The 14,649-nt window shown below is 39.1% G+C and overlaps 1 protein-coding gene across 8 annotated transcripts in view; it reads right to left on the minus strand.

Annotated features, from left to right (window-relative positions):
* Positions 1–14,649, minus strand: part of adgrb3 (adhesion G protein-coupled receptor B3) — a 766,644-nt gene that overhangs the window by 520,770 nt on the left and 231,225 nt on the right. The window lies entirely within an intron of this gene.

Consider the following 14,649-nt stretch of genomic DNA (forward strand, 5'->3'; position numbering starts at 1 on the left):
TAACGAAGGGTCTCGGCCCAAAACATCGACTGTGTTTCTTCCTATAGATGCTGCCTGGCCTGTTGTGTTCCACCAGCATTTTGTGTGTTTTGTTTCAACTGCCATTTTGTGGCCAGCTTTACCACCAACGTGTTCTGTCTTTGCAATAACAGTGGCAACTGGTGTCAAGAAGGTGAGAAAGAAATTGGTGATGAAACAGTAGTGAAGAAGAATAACCAAGTTCCTATACATACAATTTATAATTTTATACCAGCAACTGAGGTGATTTAATCAGCTGCCCTATGCCAGCTTTTGGAGGAATTCCATTTTCTCACTGCCCTGAAAATTTTCAAAATTTTCTTTTTTTCTTTTTGCACTTCCAATATTCACATTGAATCTACTTCCAGGCAAAACACTGCAGTTCATAACAACTCATTCAATAGAATAATCTCCTCACCTCATCTATGACTCAACTGCAGCTTCTTGTCATTGCCCCTATTGCTAGTGAATCTCTGATTTGGTGCCACACTTGCCAAGGTTTTTAACCTGTGACTATTCTATGCAGTTAAATTCACGTGTCTCAGTTACCTAATGATAAAGGAGAAATGGTAGCTTTCTAGGTGCTCCCCTTCCCCCAGTAACCAACGTTGTAATACAAGGTCTTCAGTACGCCATCACAATTAGCACTGAATAAACTGCTGTATCTGCATTAATCCACTAATGTGCAGAGGGTGGGAAAAAATTGCCGCCAGTTTCCAAAATTTCTTCAGGCCTGCTGCTCCTATATTCACATTCTTTTGCTCTGTACAGGGCAAATTATCCATTTCTGATAATCCCTTCCTTTCGGCAATTCTAAATTTCCACATAATCAGGACATCACAATGATAAAAGAAAGACACAACAAATCCCCTATGACTTTATTTTTCCTTTCTCTAAGGTGATCAATCTTCTGCAATCCAGAATCAATTTGTATCCAAAGATGTTGATTGAGAGTAAACAGCAAGTACAGTGGAAGGTTAAGACTACAACAAATTTTTATTTCCTTCTGTGGGGAATTTGTGCTCCAAAGAAGCTTTGTTAAACTACAGCCTCTACACCTAGTTCCTATCACAGCCTTGAGGATTGGACTCTTGTGAAACTGGCTTCAAACTTTAGAATGTCTCATGCACTTCATTGCAAAGTCTCATTCTCCCAGGGACTGACCTGGTTTGAAGCACTTTACCTTCTCTTCAGATCCTGAGTGCTTTTAATTATACACATACAATTAATTCCAACATAATTGCACCAGTGGCAAGACAATTAAAATGTCAAAATAAAATCATGAACCTAGTTGCAGCAGAGTAATAAACTCATCTAAAAGGGGTATCATAAAAATAAATGTAATCTTCTCTAAAGGAAAAATAGGATTGTTCTGCAGAAGGATTATGTTTTGCAAGGATTCATCTGTTTAAGATGTCTACCACCCAGCATCCTGCAGTGAGATTTTAAGATTTTATTGATCACATCTTAAATTACTTAAATTGTACATGCTGTGGTTCAAGTCTGAATATTATTTATTTTATCACTATAACTTTAGCAATTTATCTGAAATGCATTAGTAAAAATAAATTTGGTATATATAGAACAGGAATGAACAGTAAAGTTCTATCATTTCAAAATTGATTACTGTGTTCTCTGAAAAGAATGGGAGGAAGATTTTGCATCAAAACATTAAATATATGGCTTAATAAAACAGAACAAAAATTAAATAAAATAAGACAAGGTGCTAATTTCCTTTCTTTAGTGTGGGCAGTTATTCATCAGAATACAATGTCATGTTTGGTTGAAAAAATTTTTAATGTTAGAGTTATAGAGAGATTCAGCATAGACAGACCCTCCAATCCATTGTCCATGCCAATCACCAACCACCCTTTTATACCAATCCTACATTAATCACAATGTTTTAAATTCCAAGCACATAAACCTGAGCTGATTATGATTCTCTTAATTTTCTCCCAGATTCTATTAGTCACCAAAACACAAGAGACATATCACAGCATCTAATGAACCTACATGTGCATGAGACACCCAGAGGAAACCCACATAGTCTTGGCAAGAGCCTGTAAGCTCCACAGAAGAGGCACACAAGATCATGGTTATACTGTACCTGCATCGTTGGTGCTGAGAGGCAGTGGCTGTACTACCTGCACCAATGTGCCACTTAAACCCCAATGATTTTCCACTGTACATATTAATTCTCTTCACTCAAATCTTAGAAACATGATCCAATGATAGAAAACTGAATGAATTCACATCTGATTGATAAACAACAACTCAAGCATTGAAGGAAGTAAAACATAAATTTAACATGTTGATCCCTGGCAGAACACAATTGTCCTACAGTAGGAGATTATGCAGAGTGGGCCTAGACTTTAGAAGAATGCAAAGTGATATTCAAGGGCTAGAGAGAGTACATTCAAGGGAGATGTTTCTCATCAAAAAATGCAGATTACAGTCACAACATATGGGCTTGGTTATTTAGGACTAAGATAAGAATAAATTTGTTAACCCACAGGATAGTTTTTCTTTAAGAAATTTCTACCCAATATAGCCATGGAGGCTCAGTGGTATATTATGCTTAGGATGGCATACCATGGTTACATTAACTCTAGCACCTCACCAGTGACCCAGGTCAATTCTCGCCACTGCCTATAAGGAGTTTATATGCTCTCTGTGACCAAGTGGGCTTTCCTTGGTTTCCTCCAACATTCCAAAGATGTGTGAGTTAGTAGATTAGTTGGAACACATGGGTGTAATTTGGTGGCACGGGCTTGTAATTAGGATGGAAGTGTCTGTTATCATGTTGTATCTCTAAAGAAAGATGAAGTTTTGATTTTGAAATGTTCTAGTTTGTTCAATCATAGTCACTTGTCCAAATGATCAAAATCTCTGCTTAACTCCTGACAATTGATGACCTAGGTATGGTCCCCACATCCCATGAACAAATTTGATAAAAAAGCAATGCAGTGGATTCTCGTTAATTCGCACACATCATGAGCAGTATATTTTGACCCTATTTGGTCTAAGTGGTTACCCAATTAGCCGAAGTTTCATAGAAATAGTTAAAAAGACAAACTACTCTTTAGCTGAGTAACAGAATCAGTATCAGGTTTATTATCACTGGCATGTGATGTGAAATTTGTTAACTTAGCAGAAGCAGTTCAATGCAATACATAATATAGAAGAAAATATTAATAATAAATAAGTAGGTCAATTTCAGTATATATACATTGAATAGATTAAAAATCATGCAAAAACAGAAATACTATATATTTTAAAAAGTGAGGTAGTGTTCAAGGGTTCAATGTCCATTTAGGAATCGGATGGCAGAGGGAGACAAGCTGTTCCTGAATCGCTGAGTGTGTGCCTTCAGGCTTCTGTACTTCCTACCTGATGGTAACATCAAGAAAAGGACATGCCCTGGTTGCTGGAGGTCCTTAATAATGGACGATGCCTTTCTGAGACACCACTCCTTGAAGATGTCCTGAGTACTTTGTACACTAGAACCCAAGATAGAGCTGACTAAATTTGCAACCCTCTGCAGCTTCTTTCAGTCCTGTGCAGTAGCCTCCCTATACTAGACAGTGATGCAACCTGTCAGAATGCTCTCCATGGTACATCTAGAGAAGTTTTTGAGTGTATTTGTTGACATACCAAATATTTTCAAACTCCTAATGAAGCATAGCAACTGTCTTGCCTTCTTTATAACTGCATCGATATGTTGGGACCAAGTTAGATCCTCAGAGATCCTGACACCCAGGAACTTGAAACTGCTCACTCTCTCCACTTCTGATCCCTCTATGAGGATTGATATGTGTTCCTTCGTCTTACCCTTCCTGAAGTCCACAATCAGCTCTTTCGTCTTACTGACGTTGAGTGCCAGGTTGTTGCTACGACACCATTCCACCAGTTGGCATATCTCCCTCCTTTATGCTCTCTTGTCACCACCTGAGATTCTACCAACAATGGTTCTATCATCAGCAAATTTACAGATGGTATTTGAGCAATGCCTAGCCACATAGTCATGTGCATATAGAGAGAAGTGCAGTGGGCTAAGCATACACTCCTGAGTGCTTAAAACAAATAATGTATTTAAATGAAATACAGAACAAATTTAGAATACTAGCCAGACTAATACAGTACTATAAAACTGTGTATTGGTTTCTTATAGTTATTGACGAAGGAATTCATCTAGTGTACATGGCCGTGTTCTTTTGATTTTCTGTTTTTCCAACGAGAGAACATTTCATTATTTTGAGCCTTCAAAACATTCCTACTTTGCTTTATCTTATTCTTCCATCTATCTTTTTGGAATGATTAAAATTTAAGTTCCAGATGGGACATAAATTTTTCATAACAATGATCTGTCATGAAAATTATCAGGTGTAGTGGTAAGTTTTGATCATGAAAGGATTATTCACAACACTTAAAGACACTCGTCCAAGGCAGGACCATGTAGTGTTGACACTCTAAGGTGCAAAGGAGAGATAGGGCTATCTCATTTTAGGAGTATAGATTATAAAGAAGCAGAGAGAAACATTCTGATAAACTCTACTCTTCTCACCATAGATGTGTTCCCCTGAGGATTTCCAGCAAATAAAATATGCTTCATGGAAGGAAGCAAAATAATTTAAAAGGAGCTTAACTTGACTGATACAACATTAGGAGAAAAATCAGTAAATTAACCCAGGCTTCTTTACGTTGTGCATAATACTGTTAGGCAAGACAAAGATATTTGGATGTATTTAGCATTATTTTACTTAACACTCATTCTATTTAAGTTGCTTTTAGACAAGCTTGCTCAATTATCCGAAATGAGCAGATTGCCATTTAATAGTCTATGGAAAGCCTCACAATGAAAGAGATAATTTAGTGCAAATCCTTCACAAACATTGGTGAGAAGTATTGAGAGTTATTATGGAAATAAATGTTCTGAAGGCAGAAGGTAACATATTGGTGTGGATGTAAGACTGCCGCACTAACAGGTGGAGAGAGCAGGTATAAATGGATTTTTGTCTGGTTGGCAAGATGTAACAAGAGGTGTGACACATGGATCAGTGCAGAGCCTTAGGTTTTCACAGTACTAAACTTGAATAAAGGTACCAAAAGCATCATTGTTAAATTTGCTGATGATGCAAAGATATGGTAGGAAACTAAGTTGTGAAGGGAACATTTGGAGGCTATGAAAAGATACAGATAAATTAAGTGAGGAAATAGCTTTCAAATGTTATATATCAAGTATAAACATGAATCAGCCCATTTTGACAGTGGAAATAAAAAAGAAACATAATGTCTTCATTGTAGAAGTGTGAGAGCCTGCAGAACTGAGATGCAGAGTGATTTGTATGTCCGTGTGTATGACTGACAAAAGACTGTTATGCAGGTATAGCTGGTAGGTAGGAAAGCTCACAGAATGCATCATTTATTACTAGGGGAATTATTTGTTGCTAGGGTAAAGTAAGGAAGTTATGTTTCAGTTCTATAAGGCTTTGATGAGATCACATGTGAAATATTGTGTCAACTCTCCTGTCAGAAATGAATATATTATCATTTAATAGTCCTTAGCAAACGTCACAATTGATGCATTGGAAAACTGTCCAGAGAAGGTTTACTGGAATGATACTTGAAATGGGCAGGTTAAATTATGAGAAAAGGTTGGACAGGCTAGGCTTATACACTCAGTGGCCACTTTTATTAGGTACCTGACAAGTGTCTACTGAGTGTATAATCATGTTCTTCTGCTGCTGTTACCCATCCACTTCAACGCTCAATGTGTTGTGCATTCGGAGATCTCCTCTGCACACCACTGTTATTTGAGTTACTTCCACCTTCCTCTCAGCTTGACCAGTCTGACCTCTCTCATTAACAGGGTGGTTTCACCCAGAGAACTGCCTCTCACTGGATGTTTTGTTTTGTTTTCCACACCATTCTCTAAACTGTTGTGCATGAAAATCCCAGGAGATCAGTAGTTTCTGAGATAATTGAACTACCCCTCCTGGCATCAATAATCATTCCATGGTCAAAGTCACTTAGATCACCTTTCTTCCCCATGCTAATGTTTAGTTTAAACACCAACTGAAGTTCTTGACCAAGTGAATAACTGAACTTCTTGTCTGCATGCTTTTTTTACATTGAGTTGCTGCCTCATGACTGGCTGATTAGATATTTGCATGAGCCAACAGGTGTACAAGTGTGCCGAATACAGTGCCCACTGAGGATATCTGTTGGGAGCACAGTACAGACGGAGGAGACTCGATTGAAACACACGCAATCCTGAGGAGGGTTGGTAGGTTGGTGGTGAATCTAGAATGAGGGGTTATTATTTTTTTTAAAAACAACCAATTAACACAATTGTCAGGCAACATTTTTATTTCTGGAATATCATTACCTTTAGAACTCTTTTCCTCAAAAGTTAGAGGTTTAGAATACTTGTATTTTTCAGGAAGAGATGGGTAGATAGATATTTATATTTATTTATTTCTGTACAAAAGGCAGCTGTTAAGCCCACTAGGTGCATGCAATCCCATCAGCCCCATTCCTTTCCCTCTGCCCTGCATCCCTAGAATCTATTCTATTGATATCAGTGTTGGATCGTCATCTACACCAACTTACAGTAAGAATTAATTCACAGCCACCATCTTACTGATTGAAATCCCTCTGGAATGTGGAAGGAAACCACAGCACCGAAGGGAAATCCATGTGATCACAGGGAGAGATTGCAAACTTCATAAAGACATCGGCAGAGAGCAGCGATGAAACTGCTGCACCACCACACTGCCCTTCTTTGATAAACAAATGGAACAAATGTCACCAGAGTAGATGTGAAAGCATCTAAACCAATGGTGAGTTGTAATGAGGCCTATTCCTGTTACTAATTTTTAATACATATATAAATAAACTATTATATCCAATAGATCAACATATTCACACACCTGTCATGGTTAATACTCCACTGTGGAATTTAGTGCAGCGTTGTTTATAATATGCTCAAAAAGGGTGAACGTCTTCACACAATGGATCATATATTTCATAACATGAATAAGGACAATTGCAGTCCATTAACCTTTCTTTAATCAGTATATAATTCTTGGCTATATGCGATACACATTGATCAAAATAATAACAAAAGAAATGCTGAAGCAATGGTGGAGGAATTTAGTAGGTCAGGCAAATGAACAAACAGTAAACATTTCGGGCCAAGACCCTTCTTTAGGACTGGAAAGGAAGGGGGTAGATGCCAGAATAAAATGCTGGATGTGCTCAGAGGGAGAGAAAAACACCATTCACACCCAAAGCCAATGGCCTTGTATCAAAGCAAAAAAAATAAAAATATATATGCTTTAAGGTGCAGAGTAAGGAGTGAAGAGAGAGTAAATGACAAGGTCACTTCAGAACATAGAACAATACAGCACAAGAAAAAGACTTTTGATCCACCAAGTTGTGCAACACTAATTAAGCTAGTCCCTGCCACCTGCAAATAGTTCATATTCATGTGCCTCTTTAATAACTTCCTCCATCACCACCCTTGGCAGCACATTCCAGGCACCCACCAATCTGGGTGTGGAAAAAAAAACTTGTCCCACATATCTCTTTTAAATGTTCCCGCTTTCACCTTAAATGCATGCTCTATAGTACCAGACATTTCAATCCTTGGAGAAAGATGCTGGCTGTATCCTCTATCTAGACTTCTCATAACTTTCTAAACTTCTATCAGGTTCTCCTCTCAGCCTCTGATGCTGCAGAGGAAACAACCCCAGTGGTTTGAATGAATTTAATCAACACATTAGACCCTATCACAGATCTTCCCTCTTTTAAAAACTCCCACATCATGAAACTTCTTTACCTTGCAATTTCCTATTCTGAATTGATGACCTGTATTTGTTTTTTTCTCTCCACCGTTCGTGCATAATTGGTTGAATATCTACAGCATTTTCTATTTCAGTTTCATATTTCCAGTATCTGTTGTACTGGAGTCATCTTCCTGGATGGATCAAACTTTGTTAATGACCCAAAAGAGAAACCAATCCATGAGTGTTAATGAAGGCATACATACATCTACTGTTGCCTAGTTGATATGTTAACACTGTCTGGATACTTATACATGGCAACAGAGCCAATTTTGAAACCTAGTATTGCACTGTAGGGAGCCAAATAATTGTGTTCCCTCCAGTCATTGTTAAATAATATATCACAGTCAGACATTTTATAAATGATCTCTACAATAGTGATGCTTTATTTATGCATACCTACCCTAAGATGACACAATACTCATCTGTTAAATAAAGATCTCATATTTTCCCTTTGTTCTTTAGTGTTACAATAAGACGTCAAACATACGGTATTTAACCATCTGGTGATACAGTATGTCAGTTTTATATATAGTATATGGTTGACATCTGTGTTAAGCACCTGCAGCCAACAGTCCAAAAAGTTGGAAAATGCAAGATTGTTTAAAAATGTCAGCATCACTCTGAAAGTTGTAGTAGTGACACTGGAGCAGTAACAACTATTACAGGGCACAACATCACTACTGTGCATTTAGAGGAATCAAACTCCTATTAATTAAACTGCAGTCTAGCATTGGCTTTCACAGGCCAGATTCATTGACAAAAGCATAAAATGCTGGAAGAGAATGTACGAGAAGAGAAGCAAGTTATTACACTTCAACTATCAGGCTACCAACCAGCATGGATAACTTTAACCAGCTTAACTCCGAACTGATTCCACAATCCATATACTCAATTTCAAGGACTCTACAACTCATGTTCTCAGTATGATTTATGTATTAGTATCATTATTTGTGTTTTTTTTCCAATTTGCACAGTTTGTCTTCAGTTGCACATTGGTTGTTTTTGTCTGTGAGTACTTCTCATTGATTCTATATTGATCCTATTGTATTTCTTTGTTCTACTGTGAATGCCTGCAAGACAATGAATATCATGGTTCATTATATTATATAATTTACTTTGAACTTTGAAGAGCAATTATTTCATGTCAAAGCCCCTCTGTCAGCAGAAGACAAAATAAGTTTGATAAACTGCAGCAGGGGTAGGCAGAGGGCAGTGGAAGTCTCTGATAGGGTGAATCCAGAAAGACCATGGAGATATGTTGCAAAAACAGGATTATTTGTTCAGTGAGTGAATGGCAGCAGTCGGAGAGTAGGAACATCGACATAAGAATGTTGGCGTTGCAAAACGCAGAGCAGGAAGGCATGCCCAGCAGGTCAGGATGGGCATGTCCTCTACTCCCAAGGGAATAAAAGAAAATACAAGGGTGAAAAAAATCAATAAATTAAGTATCACAAATGAACATCTGATAGAAAACAGGAATTAAGTCACCTCAGTTTTGCTTTTACCAGGGGTATCCTCCTTGCAGTTTAACTAACTTATTCTGTCCCCTTCCCAGTTATAATGAAGAAATTGAGACATTGTTGAGCTTTTCGAGAAATGAAAGGGAATATGACTAAATGATTTCTTCCCCTGGGAGCAAACGTAAAACTGATAGGACAAATGGCCTCATTCTGTGCTATTTTGAGTATAACAGACAGCACTTTAAAAATCGAATGCCATTTACAGGAATACCTGGTGATATGTATTAATAAAAGAATGTATTATACTGGTTCAGTCCTAAATGCCACCTGAATAATCAATGCCCCTAGTTAAATATAACCCTTACAGAACTATCTATTAATGTTACAACGATAATAGAAAGTTAAGATTTGTCACACTACATTATCCCAGAGAATAAAAATTGACTACACTAATCATAAAACAAAACATCGAAGCAGGATATTTCAAGCCTGTCCTGCTATTCAATATCATCTTTGCTGGCCTCAGTTCCTCTACTGTGCCAGATCCATACCTCAGTTCCTTAATCTTTCAAATCTGTCTCTACCTCCTGCTTTAAAATCTAATGATCTGGCCTCTACCACCTTTGCAGACACAGAATTCCAGAAATTCACCATTCTCCAAGAGAAGTAATGTCTACGCAACTGAGTTTTAAATGACCAGCTTCTTATTTTATAACCATAATCCTGTGTGGATATGTGCCAAGATCACAGATTGATATTTCTGTGCAATGATACAAGAGCTTATAGAGTTTAGTTTGAATGGTGTTGCTATACAATGCAAACTCATAGTTGTTTAAAGTCACTTATATCTGAAATAGAAGAATCTAATAAATTCAATACTTTGCTAACCACAGTAACAAATCTTCAAACTGCATGGCTGATAACAAACTCTGGTACGCCTACTAGCCCAGCTCAGACTTTTGCTTAATTGATGATGTCAAATATGGTTATAATCCCTTGCAGAACAAACCAGTGAAGCACCAACCTTTGTCCTGGATGTGGTAGCACTTATGCTTTTTCTCACTGCTTGCTGCCACGTTACTGTGGTCTTCAAGAAGTACCTTTTTGTCTTTTGTTCTAATATCTATATTCGTCTGACAGTCCATCAGCTAATCAATAATTCAATAGGTATTTCCCATGAGCTGCTCACTGATGCAATGTAACATTTTCTTCATATGATTTTTGAACGCTTCTGCTAATATGTTCTCTGCAAGTTGTCTCCACTTAAAGTGATTGAGGAGATTAAGGAATATATCTTATCACTGGTCCGGGATGCTCTGTCTGTCAGAAAAGCAGAGTCTCCCAGTGGCCACCCATTTTAATACCACTTCCCATTCTGTTATGTCAACCCATGACCTCCTCTACTGTCGTTATGAGTCCACACTCAGGTTGGAGGAACAACACCTTATATTCCATCTGCGTAGCCTCCAACCTGATGGCATGAACATCAATTTCTTGAACTTCTGGTAATGACCCGCCCCCACCCTCTCCTTTTCCCCATCCCCTTTTCCCTCTCTCATTTTATCTCTTTTCTTGCTCATCCCCTCCCTCTGGAGCTCCTTCCCCCTTTTGTTTCTTCCATGGCTTTCTGTTCTCTCCTGTTGGACTTTCCTTTCTTCAGCCCTGATTCTCTTTCCCAGCTCTTTACTTCATCCCTTCCCCTCTGGGTTTCACCCATCACCTTGTGTTTCTCTCTCCCTTCCCCACATTTTAAATCTACTCATCTTTTTTTCTCCAGTTCTGCCAAAGGGTCTCAGCCCAAAACGTTAACTGTACTTTTTTCCATAGATGCTGCCTGGCCTGCTGAGTTCCTCCAGCATTTTGTGTGAGGTGCTTGAATTTCCAGCATCTGCAGATTTTCTCTTGTTCTAGAACCAGGATATGCTTCAGATCAATATTTTTCTGAAGTCTTCCATCTCCCTTCATCATCTCAAAAGTTGTGGAGACTAGCAATGATGGAGAAGCAAGGTGATATATTTCAGATGGGAGGCTAAACTGGTCACCATCTGTTCTCTTTGTGGACGTAATTAGCATTTATTTTGAAGATAATTCTGATGCCTAGGCTAGTATTCATTCCTCAATTCAGAGAGGGAAGAAGTGTTACAGCTGCACTGGCAATCAGCAACACATGTTGCTGCTCAACTAATCGATTAAACTCCTTGGTTGTTGTAATTCCTTGATCATGAGTAACCCAGAAAAATTCTTCTGACACACACCGGACATGGGTTATACTGCTAACCATCACATAAAACTAGCATAGTTTCAGCTCTGCTGCAGATATGGATACCCAGGGCCTGATAATAATTCACCATTTTAGCTTGCTATTTGAAACTCAAGGTTAATTTGACAAGATCTGGCCATTGACAGAATAACAAGCGCCTGTCTTAACAGGTCAGGCAGCACCAATGGAGAGGAATAAACAGTTAACATTTTAGGCCAAGACACTTCATCAGGACTAGAAAGGAAGGGGGAAGAAGCCAATTTCTCACCCCTTCCCATTCTTAGAATCAGAATCAGGTTTAATATTACTGGCATAGGTATGTCATGAAATTCATTGTTTTACAGCAGCAGTACACTGCAATACATAAGGTTTAAAAAACTACAAAATTACTATAATATAGTGAACAGAAAGGAATGAAAATAGTGAGGTAGCGTTCATAGGTTCATTGTTCATACTGAAATCTGATGGTGGAGGGGATAGAAGATGTTCCTGAAACACTGAGTGTGTGTTTTCAGGCTCTTGTGCCTCCTTCTTGATGGTAGCAATGAGAAGAGTGGTGATGGGGGTCTGTAATGATGGATAATGCCTTTTTAAGGTATTGCCTTTTCAAGGTATCCTTGATGCTGGGGAGGCTAGTCTGGTTGAGTTTACAAATCTCTGCAGCTTCTGCTGTGGCCCCTCCAACCATTTGATACAAACAGTTGGAATGCTCTCCATGGTACATCTGTAGAAACTTGCAACTGTCCTTGGTGACATACCAAGTCTCCTCAAACTCTGAATGAAATATGGCTACTGTTGTGCTTTCTTCGTAATTGCATCAATATGTTGGCCCAGGATAGATCTTCAGGGATGTTGACACCCTGGAACTTCAAACTGCTCACCTTTCCCACTTCTGAACCCTTGATAAGGATTGGTGTGTATTCCCTCAACTTTCCCTCCTGAAGTCCATCAATTTCCCATTCCCCATTCTGGCTCCCCTCTTACCCGTTCTCTTCTCCTCTCTTCATTTGTCCATCACTCCCTCTGGTGCCTATCTTCCTTCCCGTTCTCAGATGGTCCACTGTCCTCTCTGAACAGATTCATTCTTCTTCAGCCATTTATCACTTCCACCTATCACTTCTCAGCTTCTTACTTCATTCCCTCTTCCCCCAGCCACCCACCTTCCCCCTCATTGGTTTCAGCCTATCACTCGTCAGCTTGTACTTTTTTCCCTCCCCACCTTACTTTGGATTCTTTCTCCATCCTATCTAGTCCTGCTGAAGGGCCATGCTTGAAATATTGATGGTTAAGTTCCCCTCCATAAACGCTGCCTGACCTGCTGAGTTCCTCCAGTATTTTGGGTGTGCTGCTGAAGATTCCCAGTATATGCAGAATCGTTTCGGTTTATGAGTACTGGGTACACCACTTCCTCTGGCTCAATGAACAAGTCAATCACATCAGCACCCAAGTCTCCACATTCTCCACACTTTCCACAAGTGCTTGATTACCTTTCTAAAAGGAGAATGTGTTCTGTACGTTATTGCTGTTAAAACCCACTTTTTGATGGATGATCGATCCATGTTGAATTTTAATCATAAATATATCATGGAATGCAAATGAGAAGGCAGCAGATGAACATGGCTAAGAAGGTACCTCCCCTTGTATTTTTAAAGCAGTATGAAGGGAGGATAAGTACTATGCTTGTGCTAATCAGGAGTAAGGAAAAGGTCAGGTCAATCACATCTGACAGCGTGTATCAGATCACATATTTGTCATTATTGGTTTGTCATTTTTCTACAGCAGCATTGTAAAACCTGGTCTTTAGTGTTTTGTGATATATTCTTCAGCAACATTGACTGCTTTCTTGAGCATTCAAAGTTCAAAGGAAATATATTATCAGAACAAAGTAGTACAATAGAATGCATGAAAAACTACAGTGACAGACAAATAGTGCAAATACGAAAATAAACAAGTAGTAACAACAAGTAAATAAATAAAACTGAGAATATGAGTTGTAGAATCCTTGAAAGTGAGTCCAGAGATTACGTTTAATAATCCGTTCAATGTTGTGGTGAATGAGGATGTCCATGCTAGTTCAGGAGCATGGTGGTTGAAGGGAAATAACTGTTCCTTTAAACCTTCAAGGCACAATCCTCAATGGCCTTGACATTTTGATTCCTGATGATCCCTACAATGCCTCAACTCTTGAATTGCTAATGCTACAATCTCCTCATGCTTCCAAAGTCTCTCCAATGCTTCCTTTTGCCAAAGCCCAAGTCATGACCGGGCAATATTTCAAGTCAAGTCACTTTTATTGTCATTTCGACCATAACTGCTAGTACAGTACATAGTAAAAATGAGACGTTTTTTCAGGGCCATGGTGTTACAAAAACTAGACCGAACAACGTAAAAAACAACACAGAAAAAACTACACTAGACTACAGAGCTACCCAGGACTGCATAAAGTGCACAAAACAGTGCAGGCACTACAATAAATAATAAACAGGACAATAGGGCAGTAAGGTGTCCGTCCAGGCTCTGGGTATTGAGGAGTCTGATAGCTCGGGGGAAGAAACTTCTTACATAGTCTGGTTGTGAGAGCCAGAGTGCTTCAGTGCCTTTTCCCAGAAGGCAGGAGGTAGAAGAGTTTGTATGAGGGGTGCATGGGGTCCGTCATAATGCTGTTTGCTTTGCAGATGCAGCGTGTAGTGTAAAGGTCCGTAATGGCGGGAAGAGAGACCCCGATGATCTTCTTAGCTGACCTCACTATCCGCTTCAGGGTCTTGCAGTGATGCAGCTGCTCGGGATGCTCTCAGTACAACCCCTGTAGAATGTGATGAGGATGGGGGGTGGGAGATGGACTTTCCTCAGCCTTCGCAGAAAGTAGAGACGCTGCTGGGCTTTCTTTGCTATGGAGCTGGTGTTGAGGGACCAGGTGAGATTCTCCGCCAGGTGAACACCAAGAAAATCACTTCCTGACCCAACCAGCAATTTGATCATTGCCTGAATCCCCAAAAATCTTCAGATTAATCCTCAAGGAAGATCTTTCACTCAACACTTCCCCTCTATCCACAAGAGCTGC

Source organism: Hemitrygon akajei, chromosome 9 (genome assembly GCF_048418815.1).
Source record: "Hemitrygon akajei chromosome 9, sHemAka1.3, whole genome shotgun sequence".
NCBI lineage: Eukaryota > Metazoa > Chordata > Chondrichthyes > Myliobatiformes > Dasyatidae > Hemitrygon > Hemitrygon akajei.